General features: G+C 35.6%; 1 pseudogene; it reads right to left on the bottom strand.

The window, feature by feature from the left end:
- Positions 1–8,449: 8,449 nt before the first annotated feature.
- On the bottom strand, positions 8,450–9,123 carry LOC145115578 (protein GLUTAMINE DUMPER 2 pseudogene; annotated as a pseudogene).
- Positions 9,124–9,387: the final 264 nt, after the last annotated feature.

Here is a 9,387-nt window from a genome sequence, read left to right as displayed (position 1 = left end):
ATGTGAAAACAGTGGTAGTTGACAAAGTTGAAACTTAAAGGGGATACGGAATAGTTAAGTTCATAAACATTGTCCTTTAACCCTTGGTTATAAAGGGGATGGTTGTGTGGGGAAATTAAATGAAGACGAGTTGTTTGGTTATAGTAAACTTTAAACAACATAGTTGATGTTTCGATGATGAAACTAGGTCGCTAGGCTGATAAGCTTTCATAAAGGCACCTAGAATATTGTATTGATTGTAAGACAAAAGAGTTAGTGATTTAGTACTGTGCGAGAAGAGTACAAAGACAATTCATACTTAGGAAAGAAATTGGAAGCGAGTGACTAAGATCACACTTATTCGCTTAGTTTGTGATTTCGGGGACGAAATCATCCTAAGTGGGGGGAATTTGTAACGCACGCGAATTCAAGCGAAACGTTTTAAGTATTATAACTTATAATTATTCATTTTATCGAATAATTAAATCCTCAAATACGATAATCATAAATAATTATGAATCCATCGTATGCGATACGAGCTATATAACTGATATTTATATATTGCGCAAATGTTTTATGGAGAAATATTATGGGCTTATAATATTTGTATAAAAAATCCTTTTTATAAATTTAATGAATTACGTTAAATTAACGTTTCAAAATACAATCTATTTTAGGATAAATAATATTAGCAAAAGTTATAGTAGTCGCAATGACGATTCTGTGGGTATAAAGAACGCTCAAATTTGACTTTGTATGAAGAAGTTATAATTTTTCCAACTTTCGTGTTCAACCTTATATGACAAAGTGTGTCATAAAAGATGAACCCGAGCTAGGTTGCTTGTTAGCCCATGTGATCTAAATGAAAGTCGTAGTAATCGTAATTACGAAAGTGTGCATATAAAGAACGCCTAAATTTAACTTCGTATGAAGAAGTTATAATTTTTTGAAGTTTCGGTGCGACATAGTACACCAGTGTGCGACAAAGAAATCAAAATGAAAATCGGTTGATTGTTAGCCACAAAATGTAAAGGAGAGTTGAAGTACTCGTAAATATGAATTCATTGATATAGTGAACGTCGAGAACAGAGTTTGTATGAATGACTTATGATTTTTGCCCGAGTTTTAACAATGCAATTCCTATAAAAATATGAAGTTAAAATAGGGTGAAAATTAGTTGTTGGGAGATAAAGGAAAATTGTAGCACTTGTCGTTACTAACGTGTGGATATAAATAACATCAAAAGCGGAGCTTGTATGCAAAAGATATAATTTTTTGAAAATATAAGAATTTACCTGGCTATGATAATGTGGCAGCCCGAGAGCGTGCCACGTGGCAAAGGCAACAACCTCTTCTCCCAACTGACACGATGATGTGGCACCACAAAATTCCGGCATGTAGTCCATCCAAAAGTTTACACGTGGAAAGGCTGGAGGCGACATCCGACAAGGCAACCTTTCCCAACAACTTTTCAACACGTGACACTAGTCAACAAAGAACGCGTAGGGCACAAAGCGCCTTTGGGGAACACGACACGCCTCCTCGAGTAGTATAAAGAGGCCTTCATTTCTTTCATTTTCTTCAGACATTTTCTTAAATCTTATTTCTCTCTCTCTCTCTCTAAAAATCCAACTTGTATAAGTTTATCGGGCATTTTAGCGGGGTGCTAAAGCATCAGAAGGCTCAACAGAAAGAAGTGTGTGCTGTCGAAGTTCTGCCCATGCAGATTCCATGCTTTTGCTAGAAACTCTGTTGTTTCAAAGGGATAAGCTGAAGTAGTAGCTGAGGAGCTAGCTTTCCCATAGATTGCTAGGCCTTTTGATGCTATATGGGTCGTTGTGGATCAACTGACCAAGAGTGCCCACTTTCTTGCCATTACGGAGAACTCTTCAGTAGAGAAGTTGGCTGATATCTACATTCATGAGGTAAATGCTTAAGGTGATACTCTCGGTGGTTTATGATAGATACATTTTCTTACTTCCATGTTTTAGAGAAAGTTCCATGAGGGATTGGGTACTCAGTTACATTTTAGCACAACATATCATCCGCAGACCGACGGGTAGAGTGAGAGGTATATCCAGAATTTGGAGGATATGTTGAGATCTTGTGCTCTTGATTTTGGTGGGAATTAGAATTTATACCTTCCCTTGGTAGAGTTCTCCTACAATACAATTACCGCTCTATCATTGATATGCCTCCCATCGAGATAAATTATGGGAGGAAGTGTCGAACCTTAATTTGTTGGGGAGAGGTTAGTCATAGAGTTATGGGAAGAAATGAGGTGGTGCTCAAGACCACATAGTTGATATAGTATGTGTGTAGGATACTGCAGACCTCCCAAATCCAACAAAAGACTTATGCAGATCGGTGTTGGTCCGATCTTGAGTTCTAGGTCAGGGATTTTGTGCTTCTGAAAGTATCACCCTGGAAGGGATTCATCCAATTTTGGAAGCAGGGCAAGCTAGGCCCCATATTTATTGGCCTTTCTGAGTGATTGCTAGAGTAAACAAGGTTGCTTACCAGTTGGATCTGCCCAAGGAGCTTAGTTAGATCCATAGCATGTTTCACGTTTCTTAGTTGAGAAAGTGCTTAATAGATGATTTTGCTGTAGTCCCATTGGATGACATTTAGGTGGATGAGCACCTAAATCATGTTGAGTGATCGATCGTGATATTAGATAGGAAGACGAAGACCTTATGCAAGTTAGTGGGTTTGGTAAAGGTACAGTGGCAGCACCAGAAGGCTTCTGAGTGGACTTAGGAACCCAAGGAGGATATATTCAAGCATTACCCAGAGCTATTTACCTCATCGAATTTCAAGGACGAAATTTAATTCAAGTGAGGGATAACTGTAACATCCATATTCTAATTATACGTCTTTTATCATTTTTAAGTTGGGAATTTGGATTTTCATTGCACCACAACATGGTAAGGGCCGTACCACAGCATGAGAGACGTCACTAAGTGGCGGCGCTGGCAGGTCCTCAACGTGGCGTGGTGACACCTGGGCTATAAGCCCTAAATTTTGGGCTTTAGGACATACATAAGTTCACTGACTCCTAGGGTTTTTCTATTATTCCAGCCTCCATCTTCAGAATGAAACCCTAACCCTACTGAGAGAGAATCTTGAATGTTGGTTGCCATCGGTGGTGTTTTGGTGGTTCCTTGGTGTAGAAGGTGGTATTGTTTTGCTTGTTGAGGCTTTTGGTGTGAAGATCCTACTCCCTCATCATCTTACAGACCTTCTGAAGCTATAAAGTTCATACTTTTATTGTATTATTAGTTCTTGCATGCTTAGAATTCCTTTATTTTGACCATTTGGGGTTGGTTTATGTAGTTTGGGCAACTCCAAAGCCATGGATCTAACTTGAGAGGTTTTTAGACTCTTTTGGTCCCATAAAGTTAGAATCTTGATGTCTATTTCTAGCCATTCATGTATGTTATGACATTTTAGCTCCTTGTGGAGTTAAGGTTTTAGATATAGGGTGTTTGAGGTTAAGAAATGGATAAAGTTGGAAAATTTATCCATGCATGGCTTAAGTCAATCCAGATTTGACCTTTGTAGTTCTGGTCTTAAGGGTTAATAGTTGTATCTATTAAGTTGTTTTGGAGTTTAACCGCGGTGCGGTGGTGTGTAGACCACGACACGGTAGAGTTTAAGTCCTCGCGACTGTTTTGGACTTTAGTGGTTGCGACGCGACCTGAGAGCTGGTCCGGTGGTCATTGAAAGTTGGTTGTTCACTTTTTGACCAATTTGAATTTAACTAAAAATAAGGCTTTTGAGTGGTAGATTGAAGTTTTACCTTTGACAGTTAGGAGGTTTGTATAGCAGTTTGGTGAGTCGCTGAGTGTTGATTTTTCAACTTGTATTTTAGGTGATTTTTTTTCACTATATTATATATTGCAATATGCTTCGTAGTGTGCTAGGATGAGATTAAACTGTGGTATAATGTTAAGAAGGTAGACTCGTAGACTTTTACCTGTCATGTTGAGCTGTTTGTTTATCTATTTTATATATATGCTGACATTCATTATGGTGGGATAAGGTGTTCTTGCTTTGTATATAACGCCAAGATGCGGGCAGACTAGATTTATGCTGAAGGCCAAATGGGGATTTGATGACAAGATCAACGTTAAGTGTTGTGATAGTAGACACTCACAGGGGACAAGTTGATGGTAGGGAAACTAGAGTGTTGTTAGCCAAGACACTCGATTTTGTTCAGGCGGATCGGTTCTAACACCGAGAGCCTTGTTTGTATGCTTGTATGTGTATTGTTGTATATGGTAGTTTGGGGAACTCACCAAGATTTGGCTTATAGTTGTAGATTAAATGTTTCAGGTACTTTAGATGATCGTGGGTACGCGAAGGCGTGACTGTACACATTCATCAACAACATTAGTATTTTGTGATTCTGTATTGTTATCATACTGTAATTTTTGGATGACTGTCTTTTGAAACCAATGTTATCATGACACTGTTTTATGAAAAGGGCACTTTACTTTATTTAAAAATCAAAAAAATTATGATGGACTTTGGGATGTTACACCTCCAACAGCTGAGCACTCCCATGATCCTGAGAAACCTGATTCAAATTAAACTCTCTACAAAAACAAAAAAGTTAGTTAAGTAAAAATCAATAACAAATATACATATAAGATAATATTATATAAATAATTTGCCTTCAGGTGGTCGATTGTGTCATTCTTTACAACACGGGAAACATTTTTCCAACCACTTCAATCAAAAGGGTCATTCTCAAACATATAACTCCCCATATCATGAACAAACACATCCTTAGGTGATCCAACCAGTGTAAATGCAAGATCTCTATTCAAACTCCATACTCACATGATTCTCCTTGTTTTTCAATAATTTCTTTGAGAGTGTGCGGCTTTTGGCCTAATTTTTTTTTGTTGCAACAACTGAAAAATGTAAAAAAAATATTAGTCACACAATAATTTATAATAAATGAATACATATAGTAATTAAGTAAATCATAATAAAACTAATCATTCTCCATGTGCTAGCCACGAACTCTACTTAATGGAGGTGGTGGATCCTCGTATTCATCACCTCCATGTCCCCGACTCATCATTACATCAGTTATGATGTATAACAACACAATCCAACTAATTACATAGTCTGAAAAATTATCATATATAAATTATAGAAACACGATATAAATAAAGAATTTCTATTTGAACTAGGAATCTAAATAAAGTTTCTAATACAAAGACACATTACCACAAGTTTCTCACTCGTATACATTATTCAAAGAGCAGTCACAAAACGAGGACAACCCAAAATAAATTTATAAATAAATTTCGGCCGCATATATTTAAGGTCATGATGATTAAAATGAGGATACGTAAACAAAAACTCAATGATTCAACATGTTAGACTACTACGCGTCGGACATTCATTTAATATAATTTACTACTTTTGATTTTTTTTCTCTTTTATAGCATTGTACTTCATCTTTTATCTTTTATATTATCCATTTCTTTCCTATTGTACCATTATACTTTAAAGATTTTTTTTTAATTTTATTTTTAATTTATTGCATCCAACAATCTAATTAATTATATTCAATACATATCATATCTAGTAGCATCACACATATAATAACATCATTAAGGGCTTAACAATTAAGTATTCAACAGTTAAGTACTTATCAGTTAAGTCCTTAAGAAATCATTTAGCACTTTTGATGCTTATTAATACATTAAACTCAATAGCATGTCTTCATTATGCATTTTACAAACATACTAATCACTTTCAAACATATATAATAGCATAAACACATTATAACATTATCAAGGCCTTAAAAGTTAAGTCCTTAACAATTAAGTACTTAACAATTAAGTACTTATCAATTAAGTCCTTAACAATTAAGTATCTAACAATTAAATACTTATGAATAAAGTCCTTAATAAATAATTTAGCATGTTCCAAGCTTATTAAGACATCAAATCAATAACAACTTTTCATTAAGCATTTCCAAACATATTAATAAGCACTTTCAAAGCATATTACAATCAAATTAAGTCAAATTAAGTCAGCAGAATTAAGTCACAATAAAAAACACTTTTAGACTAACCTAATTAAGTCATTAACAACTAAATACTTATCAATTATGTCCTTAACAAATCATTTAGTACTTTCCAAGCATATTAATACATCAAGTAAGTAGCAACTCGTCATTATGCATTTTCCAAACATATTATGCACTTTTAAAACATATTAACATGAGATTACAGTAATCTCTTGATTAAGCACTTAACAATTAAGCATCAAAAGGCAAATCAGTAGCTTTTAAGGAAAATTAGAACATGAAGGAGGTGGTACCAGGCGGTGGTACTAGGTGGTACCCGACAGTAGAGGTGGCAAGGGGTCTGGTGGTGGCGTTCCTCGATCTTTAATTGTCAATGGTTGGGATCAGCCGACGACAACAAAAGAGCTGCTGGAGTGTCGTAAGTGATTTTTGGAGAAAAGTGGTAATTGGTATCAGTAGTGAGCATCAATGATGATGGTGACTACTCTGGTGGTGTCTTTTGTCGCTCTTGCGGCACAATCAATGATTCTTTTTTTTTTTTAAAGTCGATTAGCTAGAGGAAGAATAGATCAATTTTGGGAAGACGATGATTAAAAGGGTAAGGTATTAGCGGCGACAGTATTATCATTAGCGGCAACAAGCGAAATTAATGGAGGGAAGATGTTGCTGCTTTTTTTTGGGTTTTTAGCGGCGGCAAAGGGCATCGCTAATGCCATCGCCGCTAATTCCTATGTACGAGTTAACTGCCGTCATTGGTTACATCACACAATCAACGGTCATGGATATCGCAAGAACAAAGCACATGGATTGCGGTTTACCATCAATAGCGGTGACGTCTTTAACGGTGACATAATCAATAGCGGTGACATTATCAAATGTCTCCACTATAGATGGTGCTGCCGCTAAACACATCACTGCTATTTCGGTGATTTCTTGTAGTGAAAAAAAATCGACCAACAAATGAACATATACATCCAACAAACACAGAATATTCGTTTAATTTTGTTGCATTCAATTAACCAATGCATTGTGTGTTTTTCGCATTCGATCAGCCAAATGATACTTTTAAAGAGCGACTATCCCATGAAATGAAAAAAATCGCTCACACTCATATGCATTTACACACCTATCTTATACATTATACTCAATATAATTTGAACTAATAATTGTTGATAAAGTTCATGTATTTGTAGTTTTCCGCAAGTATCACATTACCTAAGTTGGAAAGGACATGCTAGGATAGTCTTTTCTCTTTTCAATTGTTTGGATTTATATAGTAGTACGACCCACAAATCAAAGCGAAAACCATCATCGTTTCAACTTGTTCAAATTCAGTTGATTGAAAACGTAACTCCAAAACTATAAAGAAGGAAAAGGACATTGGTAAAGAAGGTAATGACTAGGAATACCAAAATATATAATAGACAACAGATAACGCAGAACATTGTCTTCAAATCCAATAATAATTAACTTATCAATATTTCTTACGTTTTAAAATCCAATTTCTTTTATGATTATTTAAATTGGTTAAAAAGTTGTAAAAACAAAAAAACAGCTAATATAGGAAATGACATCTAAGATAATAAACTAATCTGCATATTTCTTTTTTAAAAGTTACTTGAATTACTTGAATAAATATATAAATTAGATTTAGTGATCGAGTATTTGACATGTATAATTAAGTATACAAGATGCAGATGAGATCAGATATTTCTACATATATCTAAATCACGTAAGACTTAACCCTCAAAACTCAAAAAAAAAAAAAAAAAAAAAAAAACCACAGACGCACACACACACACACAATTTCGTGCAGATATCATGGGCCATGATTTATATTTGTACACAACACACACCCATAGCATGACAGATTTATACAAAGGTTTTATTTCGTGAATACTTTCATTACTTAAGTTCACAAAAAACAGTAACGTATGATATGGATAAGTGACATTGATTACTTGACCCAACTCACATGAAATCATCCTCCTTTGGACCCCAAACATACCCGAAATAAAGTTGTACTTATGTCCTAAAATGATTGTTATTATTATTACTACTTTTTTTGGTAAAAAAATTAATATTGTGATAAAACCTTCAAAAAAGCCTACGAGATAAAGTAAAAATTATAGCCCCTCAATGATTTGATAAAGTTGAGTGCAAGTAAACCTTTCCAATTCAAGTAGATGTTGATAATTTAAAAAAATTTAAACACTTAATCCAACAACTAACCTTTTAAAACACCATTACTGATACATTGTCAAAAGATTATCTTTTATGTAGAAAATTTGAATCGACTTGAACATCATGGAGTTGGTAAACAAAAGATCACATACGACAATTATAGCAGAATAATAAAAAAATCACTAATTTAGGATTAGGAGTCATATGCGAAGGTTTGAGGATCTTGAAAGGTGTCACAAATTTGTATGTGCATTTCTGGAACAAAACGATGAACAAACTACTGGACCTACCATTCAACCCACAATCACTACCACAAAGTTTTATATTCAACAATATTAACAGAGCTGATCGGCAGAAGACTAGTTGTTCTCCACGCTGGTGGTATGTTTCACCTCCTCCGACATCTCCACTACCGAAGATGATGATGCCTCCGTTAACGCCGTTGAATTGCTCCGCCAACTGCTACTACCAAACGAGGTGGTTCTGCTAGAACTGGGTGTGGCCAAGAACGTAGGTTTAGCTTCTCCGGCCATGATTACGAAATACTTCTCTTGCATATCAGACGCCTCTTGGTTGGTGTTATTTTCAGGAGGAGTAGTGACATCCGTGTTTCCATCTCCGGATTCAATGTCTCTGTCGCCGTTTTCAAGGTAGTCGGAGAGCTTACAGTAAGAGCATGCGAGAACCAAGAGAGCAAAAGCAATGAGACCCATCATGGCAGCAAGGCCGCCGAAGAGATAGGGTACCGGTGAGTGCCATGGTGATGGTTGAGGAGCTACTGGTGACGACGGAGCTAGTGAAGAAACGGCGGCCATTATTTTGTTTTAGTGTGATTAGGTTGAAGGTGGAAATGAGGAGAGTTGATTGTGTGAGGACGAGTAGAAAGAGGACAGAGTGGTTTCGATCAACCTGTTTTTATAGGGGGGGAAATAGAAATAAATACAGAATTGACGTCATGTAACTTGCCTCACCTTTATATATATTAGCATTTCACTATTTATGTCATCCAAAATCTAATTTTAACAAGGGGTTGGCTAATTATAGGTTGACTTTTTGAAATATTTTTATTGGTTGAAATTTCATTGTTTTCCGAAAAAACTGATTATAAGTAGTTAATTATAGGTTGACTTTTTATAAAGTGGTCAATAGGGTGTTAACGGTATGCTCCC

This window comes from Lactuca virosa, chromosome 5 (assembly GCF_052849685.1).
Source record: "Lactuca virosa cultivar CGN04683 chromosome 5, Lactuca_virosa_CGN04683_v6, whole genome shotgun sequence".
NCBI lineage: Eukaryota > Viridiplantae > Streptophyta > Magnoliopsida > Asterales > Asteraceae > Lactuca > Lactuca virosa.
The sequence above is the reverse complement of the archived record's forward strand: the minus strand, read 5'-3'. Positions and strand labels throughout refer to the sequence as shown.